This window comes from Heptranchias perlo, chromosome 7 (assembly GCF_035084215.1).
Source record: "Heptranchias perlo isolate sHepPer1 chromosome 7, sHepPer1.hap1, whole genome shotgun sequence".
In the NCBI taxonomy this organism is placed as follows: Eukaryota; Metazoa; Chordata; class Chondrichthyes; order Hexanchiformes; family Hexanchidae; genus Heptranchias; species Heptranchias perlo.
This window is the reverse complement of record NC_090331.1, coordinates 17,979,046-18,005,997: the sequence shown is the minus strand read 5'-3', so window position 1 is coordinate 18,005,997 and position 26,952 is coordinate 17,979,046. Positions and strand designations below refer to the sequence as shown.

General features: G+C 42.6%; 1 protein-coding gene across 3 annotated transcripts in view; it reads right to left on the bottom strand.

Annotated features, from left to right (window-relative positions):
- The window catches only part of gli2a (GLI family zinc finger 2a), a 301,684-nt gene extending 282,728 nt beyond the window's left edge, over positions 1-18,956 (bottom strand). For all 3 annotated transcript variants that reach the window (XM_067987118.1, XM_067987117.1, XM_067987120.1), the window contains exon 1: positions 18,425-18,956. The gene's annotated coding sequence lies outside the window, so the exon portion shown is untranslated. The remainder of the gene's footprint in view (positions 1-18,424) is intronic.
- Between the last annotated feature and the right edge of the window lie 7,996 nt (positions 18,957-26,952).

Here is a 26,952-nt window from a genome sequence, read left to right as displayed (position 1 = left end):
AAATAAAACTGGCCCGAAATTCCAGGAGTGTGATGGAAGGCAATTCCCATCTAACTACAGCCATCATTGTAGGCCCCATCCCAAAGCAAAGGTCATGTAAATAGTTGGAGTGGCCCACATCTGTATTGGCACAATAGAGATGCCTGCTCCACCGTGTACCTCTTATGGCAGAGACCGAGGCTTGGGAAGGGCTAAAGAGAAAAGACTTTAAAATATAAAAATGCTCCTAAAGCAGCAAATGGCTGTTATCTTTCTCTAGTGCAGCCCTGGGACCTTTACTAGACTGACAATGGAATTTACACCAGCAAGAATTCCGTTGGGGCTAGGCAGAGCGTAATGGGAGGAATTTCGTGGTATCCAGATACACCCCCAAAACAGTCTCTGGATATGGAAGGGGTGGGCGTAGGACTCGCTTACTCCACTCGACTGGAATTTGGGCCAGATCGTACACGGTCAGAAACCCAGCAGATCTGGGTTCTGCCCCAAATTCTGTCCTCTCCCGCAATTCCCAGAACCAGGAATTTTGTTGTCACTTTCTTTGTGTCAGAGGAGTGAGAGGAGCGGAACAGCCTGCATTACTTCTGTTCTGATTGATTCCATGTAGATGGAATGTTCTTTCTAATGCACTGATGCATTTAAACGTGACCTGCATCATTTCCTCAAAGTGTTTGGCAAGCATAAAAAAAAAGTTTGCCAAATATTTTACAATAAGGACAGTGGCCCCTTGTAAAATGTTTGCCCGGGAAAAAATTAACAGCCAATATTACCCACTGACAAGAACGCCATGGAAAAATGAACAAAGAGATTTTCAGCAACTATCAACACATCAATCAGCCTGTCACAAACTGCACCCCTACACCAATCCCACTCTCTTCAAAAGATACATCTCCCCTCCGACCCCTCCCCCAGTTTAGATGTAACTTCCCCATGGTTACTTAGATTAAGATTCTTCAAGTACTATTTGTTCCTGCTTAATAAAAAGGAAGGGAAATTAGATTCTGAAAATTCTGTTACATTTCTTTCAGTCCGGTAAATCGCAACTTAATTTTCTTTATGTTGAAGTAAGAGTCCATTTTACTTAAAAACATTCAAAGGTAGTTATCTTTAATCCCATAGTTGATCCTTAGTGAAATCCAAGCCAGGTCACAGAGCAGAGAGAGTGAGTGGGGGAAGGGATGCACATTCTGTTGGCCCAGTTGGGTGCCTGATACAATGGGACATAACCCCAGCCTCTTCTTACTCTGCTGCATAGTTCTAATCATTCTTGACCAGTAGACGGGTTAAGCATATTCTTTCTGGTTCAGTGAGCATAAAAAAAAGCCTGAAGCCCGTGTTTTGTTGCCAGCCATGAGAAAGGAGGGAAGTTTGTGAACGGCAGGCAGAAGGTGGTCTTTGGATCCAACTGCACCTCCTATAAATAACAGCAATATCCTGTGTGAGAGCTCCTCGAGCTCCCTGAATGTCTAACAGATGTTTCCACAACATAAGACTCCACTCTGGAGAGCAGGAAGGGGAAAGTTACCACTGTTTTATGGATGTGATCTGTCGAACTGTATAAAGTCCAAGAACAATGACTTTAGTGAGCTGCCAATTACAGCAGTTAAAGAAGGAATAGCGATGCATCACAGCAGGCTCGGATTACATCAGCCCACGGCCTAAAAGCAGCGCCTTTGAAACTAATGAAAAAGTTCTGTGTGCGAAGGATTGCAACAAGGAGAATGTTAAACCAAAACCACTCTACCCCAACTCCTCTCAAGAAAGTCATCAAACAACAGTTGATTTTAATTTAAATTCGGAAAGAGCCTGAACTGAATAAGATAACCAACAATTTATTTAGGCTCCTAAAGGTCCTGGAGTCTTGCCTCTTGAACTGGAGGTGGGGGATGGGATAAAACAGAAGAGAAAAGTATGCATTGTAACTCAGTCCTTATGTATTGGAAAATAAATCCAACATCAACTGACCGTATATCATTAGTATTCACGCAATGTTTTCGGTCCATTACAGTTACACTCTTTTGCCACTGAATGGTGGTGATGGTGGGGGGCAGGGGCGGGTGAGGGGTGGGCTCGTGGCTTCAGGTTTATTTGCTGATGAGGAAGGTTCCTTGAAAACCTTACTGACATGAATAACTGTACCCATGTCACGAGACCTGCGAGTGAAAAACAAGGGCTTCAGTTTGAAGACAAGCAGACTTTTTGTGTCAGTTTTGACGTTTTAGAAATGTCCGGGCAGCCCACCCAAAAAACAGACCGCCCGTTCCAAAAGCGGGTGGCAATCTTGCGCTCCGTGTGTGTCAGGGGGACGGGGGCTGAGAAACACATGCTGGTTTGTTATGTTCTCTGGCCACATATATGTAGTTCATCCTCCAGTCTGTCACGATGGAGCCTGAGGTCTGGCTGCATTTTATTCCACAAATATTTATACTGTACTCTGTTTTCAATTTGATACAACTGTCATGGGTAGTCAATCTGTGTTAAGAAAAACATCTTTTTCTCACATCAAATTTTTTGTATCACGACCTGCAAACTTGTAGCATGTGACATTAAACAAACAAAAAAAGAAAAGAAAAATAGTCATGTCACCTGCTAACTCAAGACTGCGTTCCAAGAATTTGTTCTGGCGCTCAGCCCGCCCTGCATCAGTTAAAAACTTTTTTATTCTGCTACCCGTGACTATTGCCTTTAAAGAAAACATCATCAGCAAGGCTCGCGTGAAGTGGGGGAAGATGTGGGCCATTCCCGCATGGTGAGCTCCCGAAGTGAGCCAGGCCAGCTGGGCGATCTGCGGGGGAACGGGGAAGAGGAAAGGGAATGGGGAGAACAAACAAACACAGGCCAAGTCAAGCCGTTCATGTATCTCCAAGAAACTGTCCCTTGAAAGGCTGCCTGCCCAGTTTCACAGCTGGCAAATGACGTATAGAAAGAAAGACTTGCATTTATATGGTGTCTTTCATGACCTCAGGATGTCCCAAAACACTTTACAGCCAATTAAGTACTTTTGAAGTGTAGTCACTGTTGTAATGTAGGAAATGCGGCAGCCAATTTGTGCGCAGCCAGGTCCCACAAGCATAGTCATTGTGATAATGACCAGAAGATCTGTTTTAGTGATAAATATTGGCCAGGACACTGGGGAGAACTCACCTGCTCTTCTTCGAAATAGTGCAGTGCGTTGAAAAGGGTTCTGGCCCAGGTGGATTCGAATCAAAGACTGGCAGGCAAAACTGTACATGAGCAATGGGAGGCCTTCAAAGGGGAAATAGTTTGGGTACAGATTAGACACATTCCCACAAGGGGGAAAGGAAGGGCATTGAAAGCTAGAGCTTCCTGGATGACTAAAGATATAGAGATTAAAATGAAACAGGAAAAGGAGGCTGATGATAAATGTCGGATTCAAAATTCAGTAGAGCACCATGCTGAATACAGAAAGTACAGAGGAGAACTGATAAAGGAAATAAGAGGGGCAAAGAGAGTGTATGAGAATAGATCAGTGGGTAACGTAAAAGGCAACCCAAAAGTCTTTTATAAACATATAAGTAGTGAAAGTGTAGTCAAAGAAAGCCTGGGACCGATTAGGGACCAAAAAGGAGATCTTCTTGTTGAGGCAGAGGGCTTTGGTTGAGGCAATAAATTAATACTTCGCATTTGTCTTCACTAAAAGAATGCTGCCAATGACACAGTAAAAGGAGGAGGTAGAAGAGAAATTGGATAGGATAAAAATAGATAAAGAGGAGATACTAAAAAGGTTGGCAGCGCTCAAAGTAGAAAAGTCACCTGGTCCGGAAGGGATGCGTCCTAGATTGCTGGGTTGCTGAGGGTAGTGCGGTTGATGTTGTGTATATGGACTGTCAAAAGGCGTTTGGTAAAGCACCAGATTCAATAATAACTTTCAAAAGGGAATTGAATAAATACTGAAGTGGAAAAATTTGCAGAGCTATGGGGGAAAAGCAGGGGAGTGGAACTATTTGGATAGCTCTTTCAAAGAGCTGGCACAGGCATGATGGGCTGAATGGCCTTCTGTGCTGTATCATTCTATGATGAGATGATATCTTTTCTATTCCTTTATCCCACATGTACTTATCTAGCTTCTCCTTAAATGCATCTATGCAATTTGCCTCAACTACTCCATGTGGTAGCAAGTTCTACATTCTCACCACTCTCTGGGTAAAGAAGTTTCTCCTGAATTCCTTATTGGATTTATTATCTAATATTTACGTCCCCTAGTTTTGGACTCCCGCACAAGTGAGAACATTTTCTCTACGTCTACCCTAACGAACCCCTTCATAATTTTAAATACCTCTATTAGGTCAACCCTCAGCCTTCTCTTTTCTAGAGAAAAGAGCCCCATCCTGTTCAGTCTTTCCTGATCGTTATAACCTCTCAGATCTGGTATCATCCTAGTAAACCTTTTTTGCACCTTCTCCAGCACATCGATATCCTTTTCGTAAAAATGATCAGAACTGTGCACAGTACTCTTAAGTGTGGTCTAGCCAAGGTTCTGTACAAGTTGAACATAACCACTCTGCTTTATGATAGTCCATCAGGTAAGAGGAAAGCATGCTGACATGTTATTCCACAGAATATGAAGAATCAACTTGGAGCCTGAGATTTGTCATGACCAAACTCCCTGATAGTACAGGAATTCCTGCAGTCAGGTTTTGCTCTTCAAAGGGACTTCTTTCCCATCTTCGAGTCAGGTGAGTCTTCCCTCAGTGAATCCTTGCACTCCAGTGCAACAGCCATGGGCTGCACATAATCCTGAAGGAAAATATTTTTCCACATAAATTGACTAAACAGCAGCGAGCAGAGAAACAGCGACCATTTATTATTTAGCGAGGAGCACCACAACAGCAAAGTTGCCAGACATATTTAGACTGCACTTCATTTTTGATAGTACACAAGATGTTCAAAGCTACAAAGGATCACACAGAAATTTCTTTTGATAAAATACATGATCAGGAGCTGGGTGCCCTATCGATTCTCAGTCAGAGTCTTCTCGGCAGGCGTCGAGAGGAGGTGAGCAACTATCGAACACGGAGAAAAAAATCAGAAGGAAGTGACAGCCAAAAATGCAGGCATTGTTCCCTCTCTCTCTCTCCCTGTCTCCTCTCACCCAACCATGAATGTGGTCACTTACAGGCAACAGTCATGGTTACACAACACGTGTATACAACAGGGAAAAATATATACATAGAAAACTTAGAATAACACTGCACAGTGTAGAGCTGAGGCTTGCAGACCACAAAAGTCAGTACTGAGTTGGCTGGTCTTAGCTGGGGAGGTGAGTAGGGTGCTCAGCGTCATTGGGTCGGAAAAAGAATTTTAAAAACCAGTTGGGGTTCTTGATCCCGATCACTTCCCAGTGACCTCTGATGGAAAGTGCACGAATGTGGGTGTTGGGGGGGGCGGGGGGGTGGAAAAGAGAGTTTAGACTTGGCAATGATGCCTTCCATAGTGGAATAGCCTGGCAAGTATCACTGCCCAGGTTAACACATGAAGAATGGCTAAAGGGATGAGGTAGCAGTAGCATACTGTACACAGCAAGAGTTGGCCCCTTCAGGACGGGAGGGAAGAACATTGGAGGGGGAAGTGAAAAGTTGTTGCAATGGAAAGAGTATTATCTTTATTGTAAGCTGAAATGCGTAAATGTTGTACAAACTTGAACAACATCCACTGCTGTTACTGACAGCACAATCCTTTAGTAGCGTTGAAATTTGTCACAATTACTGTAATTATTCTGGACACCCTCAAAGGCAAATTCATTACAAAGACTAAGTATCTGGATAAACATCTTGTTCTCAAAAGTTAGTACTCTTTCAAGTCCTTTTTGTTTTAGCTTTAATGTATTGGGTGAAAACAATCCAACATCTACACACAGTCAAACTAAATTGGAGCAAGCAACACCGAGCTCATGTGTTGAATAGAATTTACCGCCTGGAGATAAAGTGCAGCTCCTGTTCGAATGCAACAGGTTCACCAATTTATCGAATCATCTACTTAGGAATTGATTCTTCACAAGTATGCATGTTCAATTCACTTGTGTCCAGGAAATGATCTGTCTTAGAAACTTCAGTTAAGGGGAAGAAAAAGGCAACACAGAAATGGGACTCCGAGCAGAGTTGGGAGGAATGCTGCTTTGGGAAAAAAAGATACAGCACAACAGTCCCATCGAATAAATGTCCTGGAGATCTTTTTAACATTGTTGCATGCCTGGACATTTTAAAATAGCTGAGATATAATAAGCTGACTAAATCGATGAAGGACGAGTGGCCCTGGTAATGATGCAGCCATTTCAAACACTTGCAAAAAGTTTGACTTTACTGTCGATTCTATGAAATAGTACTGCCATGGCTTTTAGGCTCCTCGCAGGAGTACGATTCTATGAGGTGGACTGTCCTCAGGTACCTTGCTAAAGTGGCCATTATTTATGGGTGAGCCTTGACAGGAGGATAGAAAGGCTATCACAGCTGATCCTCATTCAGCATCCAGCAATGGTCACTAGATAGCAAGTAGGAGTCCTGGCCATTTTACTTTCCTTAGTAGGAGCTCCAATAGGAGCTCCTACTAAGGAACCAGGTGAGATGGGACCAGGTGAAATCAGCTAACTCAGCATAGATCGAACCTGGGATCTTTCTGCTCTGTACAACTTATTAAATAAACTCTCTGAGACATCAGGAATAGCTGTACTTTTGGTAATTTATAATGCAAATATGTACTTATCTATTGAATAATATTCCACTGATAAGAGGAGGCTAGAATCTGGAATGCACTGCCTGAGGGGATGGTGGAGGCAGATTCAATCATGGCCTTCAAAAGAGAACTGGAGAAGTACTTGAAAGGAAAAAATTTGCAGGGCTACAGGGAAAGGGCGGGGGAGTGGGACTAGCTGGAATGCTCTTGCATAGAGTCGATGCGGACTCAATGGGCCGAATGGCCTCCTTCTGTGCTGTAACCTTTCTATGATTCTAAGAATGCAATTTATTTTGTACATAGGCTGGAATTTTCCAATGGTTAGAAATTTTAATGCCCAAGTTTCCCAGTGACATAAGTGACCATGAGTAAGGCAGTGTTCTCAATGGCACTGACATTAGCAGCTTATCACCTACGTGACTTACATAGGATAAATGGGACAGGTTGCACCAGAATGACTAGCTTTTGGAAAATCAGGGATAAGGACAAAGGGAAGTTGCTAATATAACTACATTAGCTTAAAAAAGTGTCTTGAAGATTTTCCTTTGCAGACGTCCCAAAGGGTCAATAGGTAAATGCAGCATGTCATGTGGTACTGAGCCTATGACCCATGCTCATTAAAGGGGTTTTTATATTGTTGGTAGGCCCCTGAACAGCACTGCTAATGAATAGACTCCTGACCTTTATGTGCCACTCTCCTTCAGCAGTGTGCTAACTGTATTGATATATCAGCTTGAGAGTACGTGAACTTATGACCATTTTTTCGACACCAGTAAATAATGTGCCAATGCTGCAATTAAGAAAAGGTTGCATTCAGACTAGTGAAGTGAGTCAATCTGCAAGGTGGAGTTTGTAAACTGACAGCAAGTCACTGATCGTCAGCTGTGACTCAGTGGTAGCACTCTCGCCTCTGAGTCAGAAGGTTTAAGTCCTACTCCAGAGACTTGAGTGCAAAATCTAAGCTGATGCTCCAGTGCAGTATTGAGGGAGTGCTGCACTGTTGGAGGTGCTGTCTTTCGGATGGGATGTTAAACAAATGTGTCTGCCTTCTCAGATGGTTGTAAAAGATCCCATGGCACTGTTTTGAAGAAGAGTAGGCACACATTTCAGCTGCAATGTCCTCGACAATTAATATATTTCAGCTGTAATGCCCCCTACAACCCAACGTGTGCCCCCTAGAACTCAATCAAGTTAGTCAAACATGATTTTCCTTTAACAAATCCGTGCTGACTTTTATTTATTACCCTATACTTTTCTAAATGCCAATTAATTTTGTCCCGAATTATTGTCTCTAAAAGTTTCCCCACCACCGATGTTAGGCTGACTGGCCTGTAATTGCTGAGTTTATCCCTCTCCCCTTTTTTGAACAAGGGTGTAAAGATTTGCAATCTTCCAGTCCTCTGGCACCGGCCCCATATCTAAGGAAGGTTGGAGGACTGTGGCCAGAGTCTCCATAATTTCCACCCTTACTTCCCTCAGTAACCTAGGATGCATCCCATCTGGATCAGGTGACTTTTCTACTTTGAGTACTGCCAACCTTTTAAGTATCTCCACTTGATCTATTTTTATCCTATCCAATATTGCTGCTACCACCTCGTTTACTGCTGCATCGGCAGCATCCTCTTCTTTAGTGAAGACCAATGCAAAGTATTCATTTAGTACCTCAGCCATACCCTCTGCCTCCACAAAAAGATCTCCTTTTTTGTCCCAATCGGCCCCATCCTCCCTTTGACCATCCTTTTACGATTTATATGTTTATAAAAGACTTTTGGGTTCCCTTTTATTTTAGCTGCTAATCTATTCTGATACTCTCTGTCCCTTTTATTTCCTTTTTTAGATCTCCTCTGTACTTTCTGTATTCAGCCTGGTTCTCTACTATATTACGAACCTTACTTTTGTCATAAGCCTCCTTTTCTGGAGATCTATGATCTAACATATTTCAGCTGTGATGCCCCCGTCATCTAATAGATTGCTGACACTCAATCTCCAGGCTCGCATATGAGGGATGGCCATAGATCGAAGAAAAGTGGACTGTCAGTGCCAGTGGAACCAAACTTCAGCAGGAGTCCCTATGTTCTGGAGACGAGGATCCTGCAAATTCAAAGCAATTGCAAGCCTTGGAAAAATCAAAGGGATTTTGGAAAATGAATATCGTCCGGGGGAAACCTAGTCAATGGATCTTGCCAAAGGAATTCCCACTCCTTCGGATTCTGAGGAAACATCTGGTAACAGTGATCGAGATTCGGAAAGATCACTCTGTGAATTAGTAACGGAGAAAACTCAGGGTGGGTCGGCAGAGATCCCAGAAACAAGAAAACAAAACAGAATACGCAGAGCCGGGGCTTTGGTTCTCGAGCACAACCTGTGCACCTGCACTGAATCAAAATGATACAAGAATTCTTTCTGTGCGGCAAAGAAGGGCAGGAGCTGAGGGAATTTAGACTGTAGTTGGGTCCAAGAATTTGTAAACTATTTCCTTCATGATATGAGGTGTAATTGCTGGGCTTTACTCTCCATCTTGTTAATAATCTTTACTTTCTGACTGTTGTCAGATGGTAATTTAAGAAAGAACTTGCATTTATATAACGCCTTTCATGACCTCAGGACTTCCCAAAGCGCTTTACCGCCAATGAAGTACTTTTGAAATGTAGTCACTGTTGTAATATAGGGAAACCCAGCGCACAGCAAGCTCCCACAAACAGCAATGTGCTAATGACCAGACAATCTGTTTTAGTGATGTTGGTTGAGGGATAAATATTGGCCAGGACACCGGGGAGAACTCCCCTTTTCTTTTTATAATACAATAACCCTGCTTCCTCCCTATCCCCATTTCACTAATTGGATGTCCAAGCCTCCACTGCATGCACCTTTCCACAGACAAAAGGGCAAGCAGATGGCCAACTCCCATATCTCTTTGACAATGCTATGGATTGATTCATTCCTTGATTTTTTTTGCTTCTCTAGCCTCCACTCGTCCCTAGATATCTTCCTCCCTGGATGGAGGTATTGAGATTGGAACCTCATCCTATGAGGACATTTCAGGGAGTGCCTATGTCACTGCACTAAATCAGCATGTCATGATATTGGCTTCTGTTTCACTGAGAAAAGGCACAGCAAAGCCCCAAGTCTGATATTTATCACCAATCATGTACAAGATAAAGAGATTCTTTTCTTTTTTTAAAAAAGGAAATTCACCCTCCTCTCCTGAAAATACTGACTCAGACTGGGGTACTGTATCCTCCAATCTGCAGCTTGAGTGGGCGTTCCAAATGCTTGAGCTGAGGCGTGTTATTCAACTGTGGGGAGCCTGACAGCTGAACCCGATCATGTCCCTACCCAATGTACACACACCACTGAATAGCAGTTAGCTCCCTAACCCAGGAGAAGTCAAGGCATGCGTACTGTTACTTTGGATGAATCAACCAAACCTGCGACCTGATGGATTTGTATGGCTCAGTCCCATATTAGGCATCAGTTACCTCGTGAGTCATTGGGGAGATAAGAGATTCTTGCCTGACAGAAAGCAGAAAGGGGTTGCAGTAAATGAAGTGTATTTTAAATACATCTATTTATTTAGATGAATACACCAAACTCTCTGTTCTTTCATTTTGACTGGTACATCCTTTACTTGCATGCAACACATCAGGAAATCATTGCCATTCATGGTCGCCAGCAGCCATTTAAGTTAAATCAATTCAAGTTAGCATAAGTGTACTTCAGCAACCGAACAGCTCTCCACAGCAGGGACTCAAAGATCTGCCAGACTTTATAGCATTGTCTTGCATACAAAGAACTGTGTTGATGGACCCTGTGTAGAGGGTTATCTGGATCCTTAAAACTGATGCTCTTTCATGTAGTACTTGTCGAGAGAACTGTCAATAATAAGGACACATGGCAGCTGTTTGTAAGGATATCATAAACAATAGTGCAGCAAAGCCACGTTGGATAACGTGTTTTTGGTCATCTGCTGTGCGCTTTGAATTTTTGTCCTGCAATGTTACTGAAAGCTTGATAATTGTGCTACATAAAGCGAGAAAAAAAGCACAAATGCTCACATTAACTTTCCCTGAGACTCCAGTAGAATGGAGGTGTGCAAACAGAACTTTGGAATATTCACTATTACAGATTACTTTACAACATTTCAATTACGGCTTCTCTGACTATTAAATAGAATAAAGTGGCACAAGTATGCTGGGGCACTCACGCACATTAGGGTGAGACTGCTAACTCATTTGCCAAGATTTCCACTGTATTTCTAGTGAAATTGCCAACAAGTTCCTTTATGATGTCGCTACACGTAACGACCAGAGGCGTTCCTACCCTATTCAGAGTTCTGGATCTCAGCCAGGAAGATTCAATCCACTCGGACACACCTCTTAGTGCCCAGCTCAATAGTGGCATGGGTAAAGGAAATGGGGCAGGTCACATATGTGCATGCCCTCTTAGCTGGAGTGGGGGGGGGGGTTAAAATTTGGGAAGACAATGGCTTTATATTAATTATACACCGCGGGTTGGGATTGGAATACACACTTGTCAGATTATCCATGCTCAAAGTGCCGAAGCTTCATTCCAAATAAAGATCTTGTCTACTACAATATATTAAACAAAGAAGCAGATTTTAGATAAACATTTTTATAAAGAAATGGACTCATGTTCCACACATCTCACACGACTCGCTTTAAGAAACATCAGGAAAAGCGACACATCATACTTCAAGACACCCGTCTGCCTCCCAAGAATGCAGACGTTCTTTTCTCAGCAATATTTTAATTTAACGGCGGTTTGACCCAATATGCTGAGAATGATTTCTCCGCTATTGTACGAAGGAGACCAAGATTAAATTTCCGGGGTTTCGTCCCATTTAAACTTTAAGACGCAAAACAACAGGTTTCCACAGGAGTGAAGAAAAAGAATATCTGATCAATAATCCCTGACAAAAGTGAATGTGTGAGAAAAGCAACATAATGGTGTTCTTGAAGATGAAAGTGACATCCTGATCGTGGATTTCAGAGGCAGATGACCACAGCTTTAGACTGTGAAAAAACCTGAATAGCCCATCATTTCTTTGCAGCCTATTCATTCCCCCTGGCCTGACTGCTGGAACTCTTCATTGAACACAATAGCAACTGCACTAAATCTTTCTTCTTATGCAAATCACTCCGATCAGGCCCTCACGCCGAACAACTTTCTATGAAGCTACAGTCACACAAACCATTGCCTGTTTCACAACAAAATCAAAAATAATTGCTGTAATAATAATTAAAATTGCCCCTGCTCGCTACCTCTTGCTTCAGTTTACTCAGCAGCCATGTCTGTTATTTAGTTACCACCAACTCCCCCTCAACACACACACACACACACACACAGTTAATGAACATTTTCAATGTATGGCAATAGATTCCTCCTCGTGTCGATAATGGGTGAGCTGGTTGAATTATTTTGTAAATGAATTGTTAATATTACATTAATTTCAGTGCTGCAAATATAACATTTTTAGTATGTCCCTCACAAGTTGGCTTTTTAATTAGTTAAGGCACAGGCTAGATAGCCTCCAAGCCTTCCCAATTTATATTGCTGTAAAAGCTGGATCAGAACACATAGGCAATGAGTGGGGTGTCTGAGAAGCTGTCTTTTTCACACAAATGCTCCCAGGGTGCCTATCAAGTGGCCCATACCAGATAGCCCCCATCAACAACAACTTGCATTTTTTATAGCACCTTTAATGTTATAAAAAATTCCAAGCCGCTTCACACAGAAGCGAGCAGATGCCAATCTGTAGAACAAGAGTTAGGAGGGAGGACCAAAGAAATGGCCAAAAAGAAAGAGCTGTTTTGAAAAGGTTTTTTTTTAAAAAAAGTGGGAAGTGAAGTCACAAGGGAAACAAGGGCTGGGGAGGAGGAGGGGGTGGGAGTTCCTGAGAGTAGAGCTGAGCCGGCTGGAGACTCTGACACTGATGGAGAAGTGGAGGGAAAGGAATGCACAGGTGGCCAAAGTTGGAGGACTGAAGGCCTCAGTGTAAGGCTGGAGGAGATTACAAAGGTTGGATGAGGTGAAGCCATGGGGGAATTTGTAAGCAAGGTCAGGAATTTTGAATTCTGTATGTAGTGGGAGGATGAAGAGGGAATCTGTTGCAATCATTGGGGACTGGAGGAATGAGTGAATGGGACTTAATGTAAGATAGGGTGTGAGTGACAAAGGTTTGGACAAATTTGAGTTTGTGTAGGTTGGAGTCTGGCAATGAGGGGTTTGGAGAAATTAAGTCTTGAGATGACAAAAGCATATATTATGCTTTCAGTGGTAGTACAGGTGGTGGGGTGGAGGCAACCAATGGTGCAAAGGGGGAAGTAAGCAATCTTGATAAGTGATAGGATGAGGGGTTTTGAAACTCAGCTCAGGGTTAGTTCAGCCTTAGTGGGCAGCCAGAAAAATGAATGGGTAAAGAATTTTTGGCAAGTGCTGAACAAAATGGTTTTGGTTTTCCCAGTGTTCAGTTGAAGAGTGTTCTGTCTCATCCACAACTTGCTATTAGACAGGCAGTCTTATACAACTGTGGAGGGAACAATGGAATTAGATCTGGGGATCATCAAGATACGTATTGAATCTCACCCCAATCCTATGGGTAATGTTATTGAGGGCAGAACATAAACTAGGAACAGGAGGGGGCCAAGACTCAGGGTACTCTGATGGTGACCTCGCCAGGATGGGAGGCAAAGCCACTGCTGGGAACGTGCTGGTTATGTTGGGACTGGTAGAAGTGTAACCAAGTGAGGATGGTTCTATGGAGGACAGGCAGTGGAGTAGGATTGACTCACTTTGAATGATGAGGGGGTCAAGGAAAACAAGGAAGGATAAAGCAGCATGATCATAATCACAGAGGACGTTATTAATGACATTGACTTGGACAATCTCGGTGTTTTGAGCAGCACAGGCGCTGGATTGAAAAGACCGAGAAAGGAAACTTTGGAAGAGGTGAGCACGAAGTTGGGTGGCAACTCGTCTAGTGATATTAAAGGGGCATCACACCACCTCTTACCAACACTCCAGAAACCAATTATGTTAGCATGAAGACACCAATATTTGGCATCATCCACAAACTATCTACTTAAACACTCAATAATTCCAGTAATTTAGTTGGTGCACTGTTTCTTAATGGGCAGTACATTCTGTTAATGATCCTTTCTATGTAAAAGTAATGCACTGAAAAATCAATCGGACTACACTATATATAAAAATTAAGAGACAGTTTACTAAGCAATGGAAAGAAACCCTTTGCATTATTTATAATCAGAGATAAAATTCAAAATACTTAACTATGTTTAGCCCATTGCAAGTGAAGATAGTGCAGGATTCATTACTTTGCTTCAAAAAGTCACTAATTTGCTAAGTATTCAACAAACAATTTCTAAAGCCAGAAAGAAGTTGTGTTCATATCAAAAAACATCCCAGAATTACAATTTTGTGCAGTTATTAATGTTATGTGAGTAAAGTAACTACACATAAGCACTTAATGACAGTGGTGAAAGCTTCCCTAAGCTAGTGTTAAGGGACAATATCATCTGCTATATTATCCTTTAAGTTACTTTAGCAGCATGGTAAATGGATGTGTGTACAATGACGTAATCACTTGTAGTGACAGTCACGTCATCAGTAATGCTCGCATCCGTCCCCATGTCCCTACTGCTAGTGTCGGTCCCCACGTCCCTACTGCTCGCATCCGTCCCCATGTCCCTACTGCTAGTGTCGGTCCCTACGTCCCTACTGCTCGCATCCGTCCCCATGTCCCTACTGCTAGTGTCGGTCCCCACGTCCCTACTACTAGTGTCGGTCCCCACATCCCTACTGCTAGTGTCGGTCCCCACGTCCCTTCTGCTAGTGTCGGTCCCCACGTCCCTACTACTAGTGTCGGTCCCCACATCCCTACTGCTAGCGTCGGTCCCCACGTCCCTACTGCTAGCGTCGGTCCCCACGTCCCTACTGCTAGCGTCGGTCCCCACGTCCCTACTGCTAGCGTCGGTCCCCACGTCCCTACTGCTAGTGTCAGTCCCTACTACTAGTGTCGGTTCCCACGTCCCTACTGCTAGTGTCGGTCCCCACGTCCCTACTGCTAGTGTCGGTCCCCACGTCCCTACTGCTAGTGTCGGTCCCCACGTCCCTACTGCTAGTGTCGGTCCCCACGTCCCTACTGCTAGTGTCGGTCCCCACGTCCCTACTGCTAGCGTCGGTCCCCACGTCCCTACTACTAGCGTCGGTCCCCACGTCCCTACTACTAGTGTCGGTCCCCACGTCCCTACTACTAGTGTCGGTCCCCACGTCCCTACTACTAGTGTCGGTCCCCACGTCCCTTCTGCTAGTGTCGGTCCCCACGTCCCTACTACTAGTGTCGGTCCCCACGTCCCTTCTGCTAGTGTCGGTCCCCACGTCCCTACTACTAGCGTCGGTCCCCACGTCCCTACTACTAGTGTCAGTCCCTACTACTAGTGTCGGTCCCCACGTCCCTACTACTAGTGTCGGTCCCTACTGCTAGTGTCGGTCCCCACGTCCCTACTACTAGTGTCGGTCCCCACGTCCCTACTGCTAGTATCAGTCCCCACGTCCCTACTACTAGTGTCAGTCCCTACTGCTAGTGTTGGTCCCCATGTCCCTACTGCTAGTGTCAGTGCATTTTTCCATCACAACAAATTTAAGCAGAATTGAAAAATAACATAAAAAGCAACAGCTAAATAAGTGTGAAAGCCTGCCGCTGGGAATTACATGGTGAACTTAACCCAGATTTCGCAGGAGGCTGCTCCTAAAACTGAAGTCCTCTGAAAAGTCTCAACAAGACACTAATTGGACTGAAAGCACGCAGCAGTTAGTATTGTGGCTTTCTAGAGTACCATATACACTAACTTACTATGGTTGCAGTTACACTGGACATTTGGTGCTGTACCATCTTGAGTGTCACATTGCACTGACAATTTGCACTTCACCTTAAAAGTAGCACAACAAGACAATCTGTAAGAGCTGCTTTTGCACCTCTGGTGTGGTGCATCAATGACAGAACAATTGCAGCCAATGAGCGACCAGTAGAATGTCAGCCCAGTAAGCATGGCGCAGTCTGCAGCTGATGTCATATATACACGCAGATGTGCAGTGCTTTCACTGAAGTATGTGTGTGAGTCTCCTGCGTTTGTCATCTTCAGATGCCCATGTGTGCTTTTTGTACCCACACCTCTCCCAAAATTGGTAGCTGTATAACACCAATTCTGTTACTATGAGTGCAGCAAAATGTTATGTTGTTCCAAAAGCACTGTAAAGGCCGGTAAGCCTTATCACTGCGTAATTCATTGACTTTAAATTACTATGAAACTAGTATTAAGGGCACTTGGGTATACATCTTACAGGTGTGCACACATGCCAGTATGGAAGCTCAACACAACCTCTGCAGCAGCCCCCTATGACTTGCTAGGAGAAACTCTTCCAAAGTAACTGCAAGATGTGATCAGCACTTAAACTACAGAACTCTATCACAGATCAAGCAAGAAAGGTAAAGGGGGATTATTTCTGTGGAACTTACTGAATGCTTAATATGTATTACTGACAAATAACAAAACTTGAGCTTATTCGGGCTTGCAAGATAATTAAACCAGTATTTCCACATGTCGAAACTACCAGTATTTAAAATGTTCCTGTGGCACCAAGAAACATCAGTCACACAAATTGCTTCAAATTCACCATAAACTTTTAAAAAAACACACCACAAATTGTAAACAGGAGTAAACACTGGTATCAAGGATCATTTTCAATACACTGATGCCTTAATGACATTGTAAGCACTGAACTGCCATCTAATTTACCAAATTCCAGTAAACTGAACTTTTTCAACAAAACGCAGCTGATCACTAGTAAACAACTAGGCCAAGTGTGTATGTTTCATATTATCCGACTTTATAGCATTTCCATTTCAAACTGACCTAACACCACAAAAACTGTATGAAAATTTAACTTAATTCAGATGGCCATATTTGTACACAATACTAATATATTTACAGTAATATTTTCTTTCATTGTTCACCACAAAGTGGGTGCTCGCTTAAAAAAAACTCTCATAATACAAATGTCCCAATCCAGCTCTTTTAAATGCTGCTTCATCCTTAAAAGGGCAATGCAGTCAGGAATGTTTGGCTTGCAAGCCAGAATGTCCTCTGCACACACAAAAAAAGCAAGTTTGGGAAACCAAAGATAGAATAAAACCGTCCAAACTGATGCCAATAAGAAATAAAAGTTGTAAAATTTCAAAGATACACTGTTGCTTAAAAAATCATACCTATAATCCCTCAAGAAGTTTTAAAATATATTTTAAAAGCAAAAGCTGTGGCAGCCCATGTTTGTACAATTAAAGTGGCTCCGTAATTGGAGTGATACCAGGACCACAAAGAATCTTAGCAATGTCCCATGTGTATCGCAGACAGCACTGAAAGACTGTGTCAGTTACCACTCTGTTCCGTCCTACATCAATTATATGCATTTATTTATATATGTCGACACATATATAACATTACAATGATTGTATTGAGACTCCTCAGCTTTCACTTTTATAAAAGCAACATCTCCCAGATGCACTCGCAACGATCATCTTTCTGCTACATCCTGGTAGCACTGTCCCTTTAACATCAACTCTGACCTTAAGTACAGCAAAGTTGATCATATTAGGGGTCAATTGTTTAAGAAGACAAGGCACCAGATTTTATTACCAGAATGGAGCAACGACATACTCTCGCCAACCACACACCCGCATCGCTAAATAAAAAAAAAGTGTAATTAAGATGGGTTTGCACTTATGGGCTACGAATGATGCCAAGACACGCAATTAATTCCAGCGCACGATGGAAAAAAATGCATAATTAAAATAGTTTTGCTCATGTTGGAAATGAATTCGCTGAGAGCTTCACGTAACGCAAAAAAAAACGGTTCGATGATGTACGGGAGATCTTTGCATTACTGGTTACAGAGGGGGGTAGGGGATTTAGTAAAAAGAGTATTACTGTAAAACTTGACCTCTGAAACTATATACAAACACCGGACCCCTTAAAAAAACACATAAATGCGCCTCATTAACAGGGTCTGAGGTAGCAATTAAATCCTGTTCAAAACATCCATTACATGTAGGAAAAAATTCTGCACAGACGTGGCTGACAATGACAGCAACCGATTTCAGCAAAAAGTTGCTAAACTGGCCGGTCCAACTCTTACCCCCCCCCCCCCCGTCCCCGAGTCACTGGAGTGGGGTGAGAGAGAGAGAGACTTTCCCGACCCCCACCCCACCTCCTCTAACTCCTTAAGGAGTTTGGCGCCCGACACTCAACAAAATACTCATCAAAAAAACTGGATCATGTTGCAAAGAGCAAAACATTTTTGGAATTCCATAAAAGGTAAAGTGGGACAAAAGAAGGCAGGAGTTGGAGGGGGAAAAAAAGAGGAACAACGAGCGATGGGCTTTCCAGAAAAAATTATTTGGAAACTTTTGAGGCTGTTTTTAAAAAGTCACAGTTTGTTGTGAATTACAATTCCTCCTCACCCCACCCCCTTCCACCAGTAAACAACCGCTAAAGTTTTGAAAAGAGCATTAAAAAGTTAAGCAGCAGCAGCATTTAAGCGTGACTTTCAGTTGTAGAACAGTACAGTAAGACAGACAGGTACACTCAGTGTTTGTATCCTTAAAAAAACATGAAGGGGGAGGTGGGAATTAAAACTTTACCTGGTTTGTAATGAAGATTTTTTTTTGGTAATCTGATCCGTGTGCTTGGCTGAAAGGCTTCAAACTGGAAGAAATAACTGCGTAAAAACAAAAAAAAACTTAACATATAAAAGTTTTTAAAAAAAAACTTATGGAACCGTTATCATCGAAAACAGGCACTTCTGCAACCAAAAAACAAAAATCCACACGTAAAAAGTAAAGCTCCCAAAAAGGTTTGAAGTACAGCGAAGAAATCCGGGAGCCAGTCTCTCTCAGTGTGTGTGTGTTTTCTTTAAAGGAATGAATTCAGTCGCGGAGTTTGGCGAGTTGGGGCCGCTGCCGGCGTGTCTGTGCCGTGGTCCATCAGACAAGATACACGCGAAAGAAAAACTTTCCTCTCAACTCAGCACGCAGAGAGAGGGAGGGGAGAGGACAATTAGCAAACTTTTTTTTTCTCCCTCTCCCTCTGGTCTCTCTCTCTCTCTTTCTCCCCCTGCCCCACTAGTTCGCAGCTTTGAGCTCCAGAGCAGAAAAGGCAGTGAACTGAACTACTTCTGTCTGTCTCTCTGATCTGATCCTCTCACTCTTTCTCCCCTGGTGAGTCCCAACCATTTGTTACTCGGAGCACTTTGTAGCCAGAGAACGGACTTTCAGAAACCCGGGAATGGATTTGGCAAAGGTTCTCTCAAACTGCTTTTCTTGTATCTGTTTCTCGTCCTCTTCCTATTTGCTTCCTCCGAATATCAAACTTGTCTTTCATTTTAAAAAAAAACTTTGTCTTTCCCGCAAACTTTTATATTTTGTAGGTATGCTGACCAAAATATTTCATCCAATAAACTTGGCTTATTTTTTGAAGTCTGATGTACTGAGCAATGCCTTTATCTTATTTTTAATATTGTTTCAATATATTTCATGCTACTTACAAGAATTATTTTTTTATTGAGCTAAGGCCCCTTATATCTGTTAGAATTTGAATTGAATGAAATCATTACAATTATCTTGCCCCATGTGTTTTTTGGGGGGGATGGGATAAGTGTTCTTTTTCAACTTAAATATTGAAATCTTCATTCTCGGAGTTCATGTGAAACCTGGACTGTCTCTTTGCATCTCGACAGATGCCCTGAAAGCTGACTGGATTTTCAGAAGTGCAATCCCCTCTCTCTTTTGTGCTTTGCTGACCTCTGCTGGCGACACGTTCAAGTCCTTGATCTGCAATCTCCATTCACGATGGCGGTGGCGCCCTCCCGTGTTACCTGCTGGTTAATCCACCATCATCCTCCGACCAGGAGGCAGACTGAACGGATTCCATGAGTGGGGTATCAGTGCGGGCACCTCCTAAGCTTCAAGAGCCTATTGCTGCACAGAGATAGCTGTCCTGGGCAAAATCCTCAACCATTTACTTGTTACAGTGGGTGTTCATTTAGTATTTAATAAACATAGTACAGTATCGTATCCTATCTCAAATTATGATAGTGGATTTTCATACCTCATACAGTACGATTAGGCAAAACTCAAATCTGCCACATTATTTACCTCATCGCAATCAAATTTATACAGCACCTTTCAAACTGAAATCTCTTCAAACCATTTTTTTGAACACCAGTGATTGCTGTTATGTAGTAAATACATAGAATTACCCAGAATTTACAGCACAGAAACAGGCCATTCGGCCCAACTATTCCGGTGTTTATGCTCCACATGAGCCTCCTCCTTCTCTATTTACTTCATCTTCCCTTTCTCCCTCATGTACTTACCTAGCTTTCCCTTAAATACATCTATGCTATTCGCCTCAATCTCTCCATGTGACTGAGTTCCACTTTCCCACCACTTTCTGAGAAAAGAAGTTTCTCCTGAATTCCTTATGGATTTATTAGTGATTATCTTAAATGCATGGCTCCTAGTTTTGCACTCTCCCACAATTGAAAACATCTTCTCTACATCTACCCTTCATAATTTTAAAGACCTCTATCAGGTCACCTCTCAGTCTTCTCTTTTCTAGAGTAAAGAGCCCCAGCCTGTTCAGTCTTTCCCGATAGTTGTACCTTTTCAGTTCCTAGTAAATCTTTTTAGCACTTTCTCCAGTGCTTCTATATCCTTTTTGTAGTATGGAGACCAGAACTGTGCACAGTACTCCAAGTGTGGTCTAACCAAGGTTCTATATAAGTTTAACAAACTTCTCTGTTTTTGAATTCTATTCCTCTGGAAATGAACCCCAGCGCTTTGCAAATTTTATGGCTTTGTTAACCTGCCTTGCTACTTTTAGTGATAGCTATTCCCCAGCAGCAATATCCCACCAACAGCAGTGAGATGAATAACCAGTCAATCTGTTTTCAGGTAATATTGTTTAAAGGAGGAATGTTAGCTCGAAAACCAGAACACCCTGCTCTTCTTCAAATAGTGCCCTGGGATTAAATAGAATTTACTGCACAGGAACAGGCCATTTAGCCCAACTGGTCTATGCCAGTGTTTATGCTCCACACGAGTCTGCTCCCACCCTACTTCATCTAACCCTATCTGCATATCCTTCTATTCCTCTCTCCACCATGTACTTATCTAGCTTCACCTTAAAGGCATCTATGCTATTTGCCTTAACTACTCCATGTGGTAGCAAGTTCCACATTCTCTATGTCTACCCTATCAAACTGCATCAAAATTTTAAAAACCTCCATCAGATCACCTCTCAACCTTCTCTTCTCTAGGAGAAAAGAGCTCCAGTTTGTTCAGTCTTTCCTGAAACAGAAGAACTGGCAGACAGAATCTCATTTGAAGGACAACACCTATGACCATAATACTGCACTGAAGTACCAGCATAGATTATGTACTCAAGTTTTAGCATGGGGCTCAAACCCACAACTTTCTGACCCAGAGGAAAGAATCCTGCCAACTGACTGACAAATTATAGTCATATGTTCACACCCCAAATCATAAAACAAGTATTATCATAGATTAGCACATCAAATCATAGTATAATACAATCACATCCTCATACTTTAGATCATTATACAGAAGGCATATACTAATGGCTCAAATTAAAATATTTTATAATTATATATAGACAATGAATCATAATAGGGTAGCCATATATTAATAAATTGAAACCACAGTATAATCACATGTAATTAAAAAACTGTGACTTTTTAAAAACAGCCTTAAAATCATGTTACACAATTCAACATATACTCAATTAAAGTTATGATGTTATATTTCAAATTAACTGTAATATAAACATGTAGTAAAATCAACAAACTACAATATAATCATACAGAATTCATATGTATGATTCATCCAGCCACATAAATACTCTGGCTACAAAAGCAGGTCAGAGGCTGGGTATTCTGCGGCGAGTGACTCACCTCCTAACTCCCCAAAGCCTTTCCACCATCTACAAGGCACAAGTCAGGAGTGTGATGGAATACTCTCCACTTGCCTGGATGAGTGCAGCCCCATCAACACTCAAGAAGCTCGACATCATCCAGGACAAAGCAGCCCGCTTGATTGGCACCCCATCCACCACCCTAAACATTCACTCTCTTCACCACCAGCGAACCGTGGATGCAGTGTGTACCATCCACAGGATGCACTGCAGCAACTCGCCAAGGCTTCTTCGACAGCACCTCCCAAACCCGCGACCTCTACCACCTAGAAGGACAAGGGCAGCAGGCACATGGGAACAACACCACCTGTACGTTCCCCTCCAAGTCACACACCATCCCGACTTGGAAATATATCGCCGTTCCTTCATCATCGCTGAGTCAAAATCCTGGAACTCCCTTCCTAACAACACTGTGGGAGAACCTTCACCACACGGACTGCAGCGTTTCAAGAAGGCGGCTCACCACCACCTTCTCAAGGGCAATTAGGGATGGGCAATAAATGCTGGCCTTGCCAGCGACGCCCACATCCCATGAATGAATAAAAAGAAATTATAGTACAATATAGTCATGTGATTAGACCTCCAGTTAATTAAATTAAACAGAGCTGTAAACAATTCTGTTAATAAAGGTACTGAAAAGATTAATATTGTATGCTCAATCTAAATTAGCTGTCCCTTTCTGGCAGGGAGGTGTGTACATTGGCCCACATATTATAGCCTGTGACTATGTCACATATTGACTGGTTATGAGATTGTGGGCTATACATGTACATAGCCTGAGCACACTGTATTATGATAGAAGCCAAGCCAATCATCGTACTTAAGAAGGAATTAGATAAACAATCGAAGAGGAAAACTATTCAAGGGTATGGGTGAAAGCTGGAAAATAGGATTAGAGTAGATCGCTTCCAGGTGGAGTTAGCATTGGCACATAAATGATGGGCCTGAAGACCTAATTTGAACACTGATAGTTTTCCAACATGCTCTGTCTGTGCCGTTTAACAATATTTTCTTCAGCATTGTTCAAATTAAGCCACTTACCATTCCTCAGCCGAAGTTGGCCTTTGCCAATTGCACTCTTGATCTAACAGTTATAAAGTTAGTCACCAGAAATTTCCTTGGGGGTTCTCCATAATTTCAGCAGAAGATCAGTGCAAACCCCATTTATCCATCTCTCCAGGGCTTAGATCAATCTTCTGCCAAAGTGAAGGCAGCCAATTGGGAGTATTCCATTAGAAATTCCTGGCGAATATGTTCCAAAGAAAATTTCTCTATGGGAAAGTACCTGGGGCTGGAGTTTTCTGCCTCTACTCCCGGTGGGGAGCCTCGCCCACCAGGAATATATCTTGGAAATTCGGGAGATCATATTCACTATTGCATTGGACACTAGAGATTGTCTGTTAATCTCAGGCATCCAGTGTACCAGAAGCAGCAGAAAGAGGTCCATGGATTTTGTGTGATTGCAGAGCCTGTATAATTGTTGTTTGAATGATTCATTGCACAAAGGTAAGTAAGAAATGATTAGTGAAAAAAAACGTTTCACAGACAGCACAGAGGCTATCTTCCCCCTCCCCCGATCCATCCCTCTTCCCCCACCCCCCGCCTCCCACACATAACATGGAAGGTCTCACTGCAAAACTCTGCCATCATTTCAACAGAGGCCAAGGGCAAGCCTCTAATGTTAAAATGAGCACAAGGCAAGAGATCAGCTCGGGTCAAGGGTCCTACCACTGTGTTGGGCGAAGTCCCAGTGATGCACCCAATTCCACAGAAATGGAAAATCTAGGCTCAGCATTCCACCTTTTCATGGCACAGTTGTCCTCTTCAGTTTTTTTAAAAAATCCTACCTGCATGTTCTTCCTTTTTTTCATTTTCTTATCTTTTTTACTTGTACATTGGCTTTCTTCCCTCGCTCAGCTTCTCTTTTATGTTTGTTTCTCACTTTGCTTTTTTCCCTGTCTGTGTTTGTCTTTTCTTTTTCACTGCTTTATCTCCCGCTCTGTACCTGTTCATTTGCTTCCTCTTTCACTTTTGATATCACAAAAAAACAGAGATACAGAAGACAAGAAAGCTAAGAAAAAAGAAAGTGCAGGTCCTCCTAGCAACTGTCAAAACAGATGAAACTAAAAATTAAAAATAATTTATTTTCAAAATGTTACAATTACATGGCAGGCAGAGCGCATGTTTCTGTACATATGCTTTGACTGGCAAAACTCACATTTCATAATTTGCAAGTATGGTCGTGTCATTCTGTGTTACCTCACCCTCTAACCACTGGATGGATTTTATGAGCAGATGTTAGCGGAGCTTCTGCCTCCAGGAACCTGCTTGGGGAAATTTCTTAACCAGTCTCCAACTTGGGTTAAAAGAACATCCATTTTATTTGTTAAACGAAGGCATGATAAGTGATAGTAAAGCAAATGGCGAGTCACAGCATAGTATAACACGGTGTCAGGTTTCACATGTACGCTGATGACACCCATCTCTACCTCAACACCACCTCTCTCGACCCCTCCACTGTCTCTCATTTGTCACGGTGCCTGTCCGACATCCAGTACTGGATGAGCAGAAATTTCCTCCAACTAAATATTGGGAAGACCGAAGCCGCTGTCTTTGGTCTCCGCCACAAACTCCGTTCCCTAGCCACCGACTCCATCCCTCTCTCTGGCCACTGTCTGAGGCTGAACCAGACCATTCGCAACATTGGCATCCTATTTGACCCTGAAGTTAGCTTCCGACCACATATCCACTCCATCACCAAGACCGTCGACTTCCACCTTCGTAACATCGTCCGTCCCCTCCCTTGTCTCAGCTCATCCATGTCTTTGATGCCTCTAGACTTGACTATTCCAATGCTGTCCTGGCCAACCTCCCACCTTCCACCCTCCATACACTTGAACTCATCCAAAACTCTGCTGCCTATATCCTAACTCACACCAAATCCCGTTCACCCATCACCCCTGTGCTCGCTGACCTACATTGATTCCCAGTCTGGGAATGCCTCGATTTAAAAATTCTCAACCTTGTTTTCAAATCCCTCCATGGCCTCACCCCTTCCTATCTCTGAAACTTCCTCCAGCCCTACAACCAGCCAAGATCTCTGCGCTCCTCCAATTCTGGCCTCTTGCGCATCCCCGATTTTCATCGTTCCACCATTAGCGGCTGTGCCTTCAGCTGGCCCTAAGCTCAGGAATTCCCTTCCTAAATCTCTCTGCCTTTCCACCTCTCTCTCCTTTAAGACACTCCTTAAAATCTACCTCTTTGACCAAGCATTGACTAACCTGTCCTAATATCTCCTTATGTGGCTCAGTGTCAAATTATGTTTGATAACGCTCCTGTGAAGCGACTTGGAACATTTTACTACGTTAAAGGCGCTATATAAATGCACGTTATTGTTATTGTTGTTGTCTTCATAATTCAAATCATAGTGAATGTAGTAATATTCGCACATACCAAATCATAGTGCAATATAGTGACATTCTTACATCTGATATTTTACAGTAATCATAGACTCAATATGTCAAATAGTGGTACAATAGTAATTTTAAATATATACTTTAAATCATGATAGTATAGTCATATGATAAATACAGATTGTTGGGTTTGAATCCAAACATGAGCTCTGGATGGAACGGGTTTGATGGGCCGAATGGGCTTTTCCCCCTTGGATTTTCTTATGTTCTTATGAATGCAATGGAACAATTCCAGCCCAGGACATTGTAAGAAGCTGTTGTTTCCTTAGGGAAATGTTACTAGCTGTTGCACACTGTCCAACAATATTACAGCAAAACTGCAGTATGTCCAAAAGCTCCGTGGTTGAACTGATTTTAAATTTGACAAAAAGGTGTCAATTTTATCAAATTTTAAATCAGTTCTTTAAGAACCGTTTTGTTAATCTAATAATTTTTTGTGGCAATTTTACTAAAATTCTAAGCCCTGAAAATCTTGCGTTGATTTGGTCTGAGTCTATCAGTCTGAACGACCTTCTGTGAAGCAATAATATAAAAGTGGTCCTGGCTAATTTGTGTCTCACTGTAAGCCAGTACAGGGAAGCACAGACAGTACAGGAGACTGGAGGGGGGCACAGTAGCTACAGGGGACACAGCAGGTACGGGGGGGTGGGGGGGTGGGGGGAGGAGGGCACAGCAGGTACAGGGGGCACTGTAAAATTACTTAAAATAAACAAGTTGATCTTCTGCCATTTTATATTAAGGCCTGCCTGCCGTTAAGCCAACCATGTCTTAATCCGAGGTTTTGCACAACTAGCTTTTCACATAAGATTCCAGTCTCATGCCTAATCTTGTTGATTTCAAAAAACTAAGTGGAATGAACAAGCTCCCATCAATCTGTTGTGCAGGAATAGTTTCTGCCAGTTTTTGCAAGTTGTGCCCTGTACTTCCATATCTATGCTGAGTAAATAGAGCCATGCCAGGATCAAAGTAGTTATTGCCTTTGGCTGTAAGATTAACTCGGTAGCCACTTAAGAAGTAATTATATTTAGTGCATGTAATTAGATGAGTGAAGCATTACTGTCAGCCTTGGCTCAGAGGTAGCACTCAACTCTGGGTCATGATGGTTATGGGTTCAAGTCCTACTCCAGAATTTGAACATATAATCTCGGCTGACATTTTAGTGCAGTACTGAGGAAGTGCTGCACTGTCGAAGGTGCCGTCTTTCGGATGAGATGTTAAACTGAGGTCCCATCTACCCTCTCAAATGGATGAAAAAGATCACATACCACTATTCAAAAAAGAATAGAGGATTTGTCCTGACCAACATTTATCCCTCAACCAACGCCACCAAAAGCAGATTACCTGGTCATTTACCTCATTGTTGTTTGTGGGACCTTACTGTGCGCAAATTGGCTGATGGGTTTCCCTACATTGCAACAGTGGCTACACTTCAAAATGCTTCATTGGCTGTGAATTGCTTTGGGATGTCCTGAGGTTGTATCTGTTTTAGTGATGTTGGTTGAGAGATAAGTATTGTCCAGGACACTGGGAAGAACTCGCCTGCTTGCCTTCGAAATAGTGCCATAGGATCTTTTATGTCCATCTGAGAGGGCAGACGGGACCTCGGTTTAACGTATCATCCAAAAGACGGCATCTCTGACAGTTTAGCACTCCCTCAGTACTGCACTGGAATGTTCACCTAGGTTTTGTGCTCAAGTCTCTGG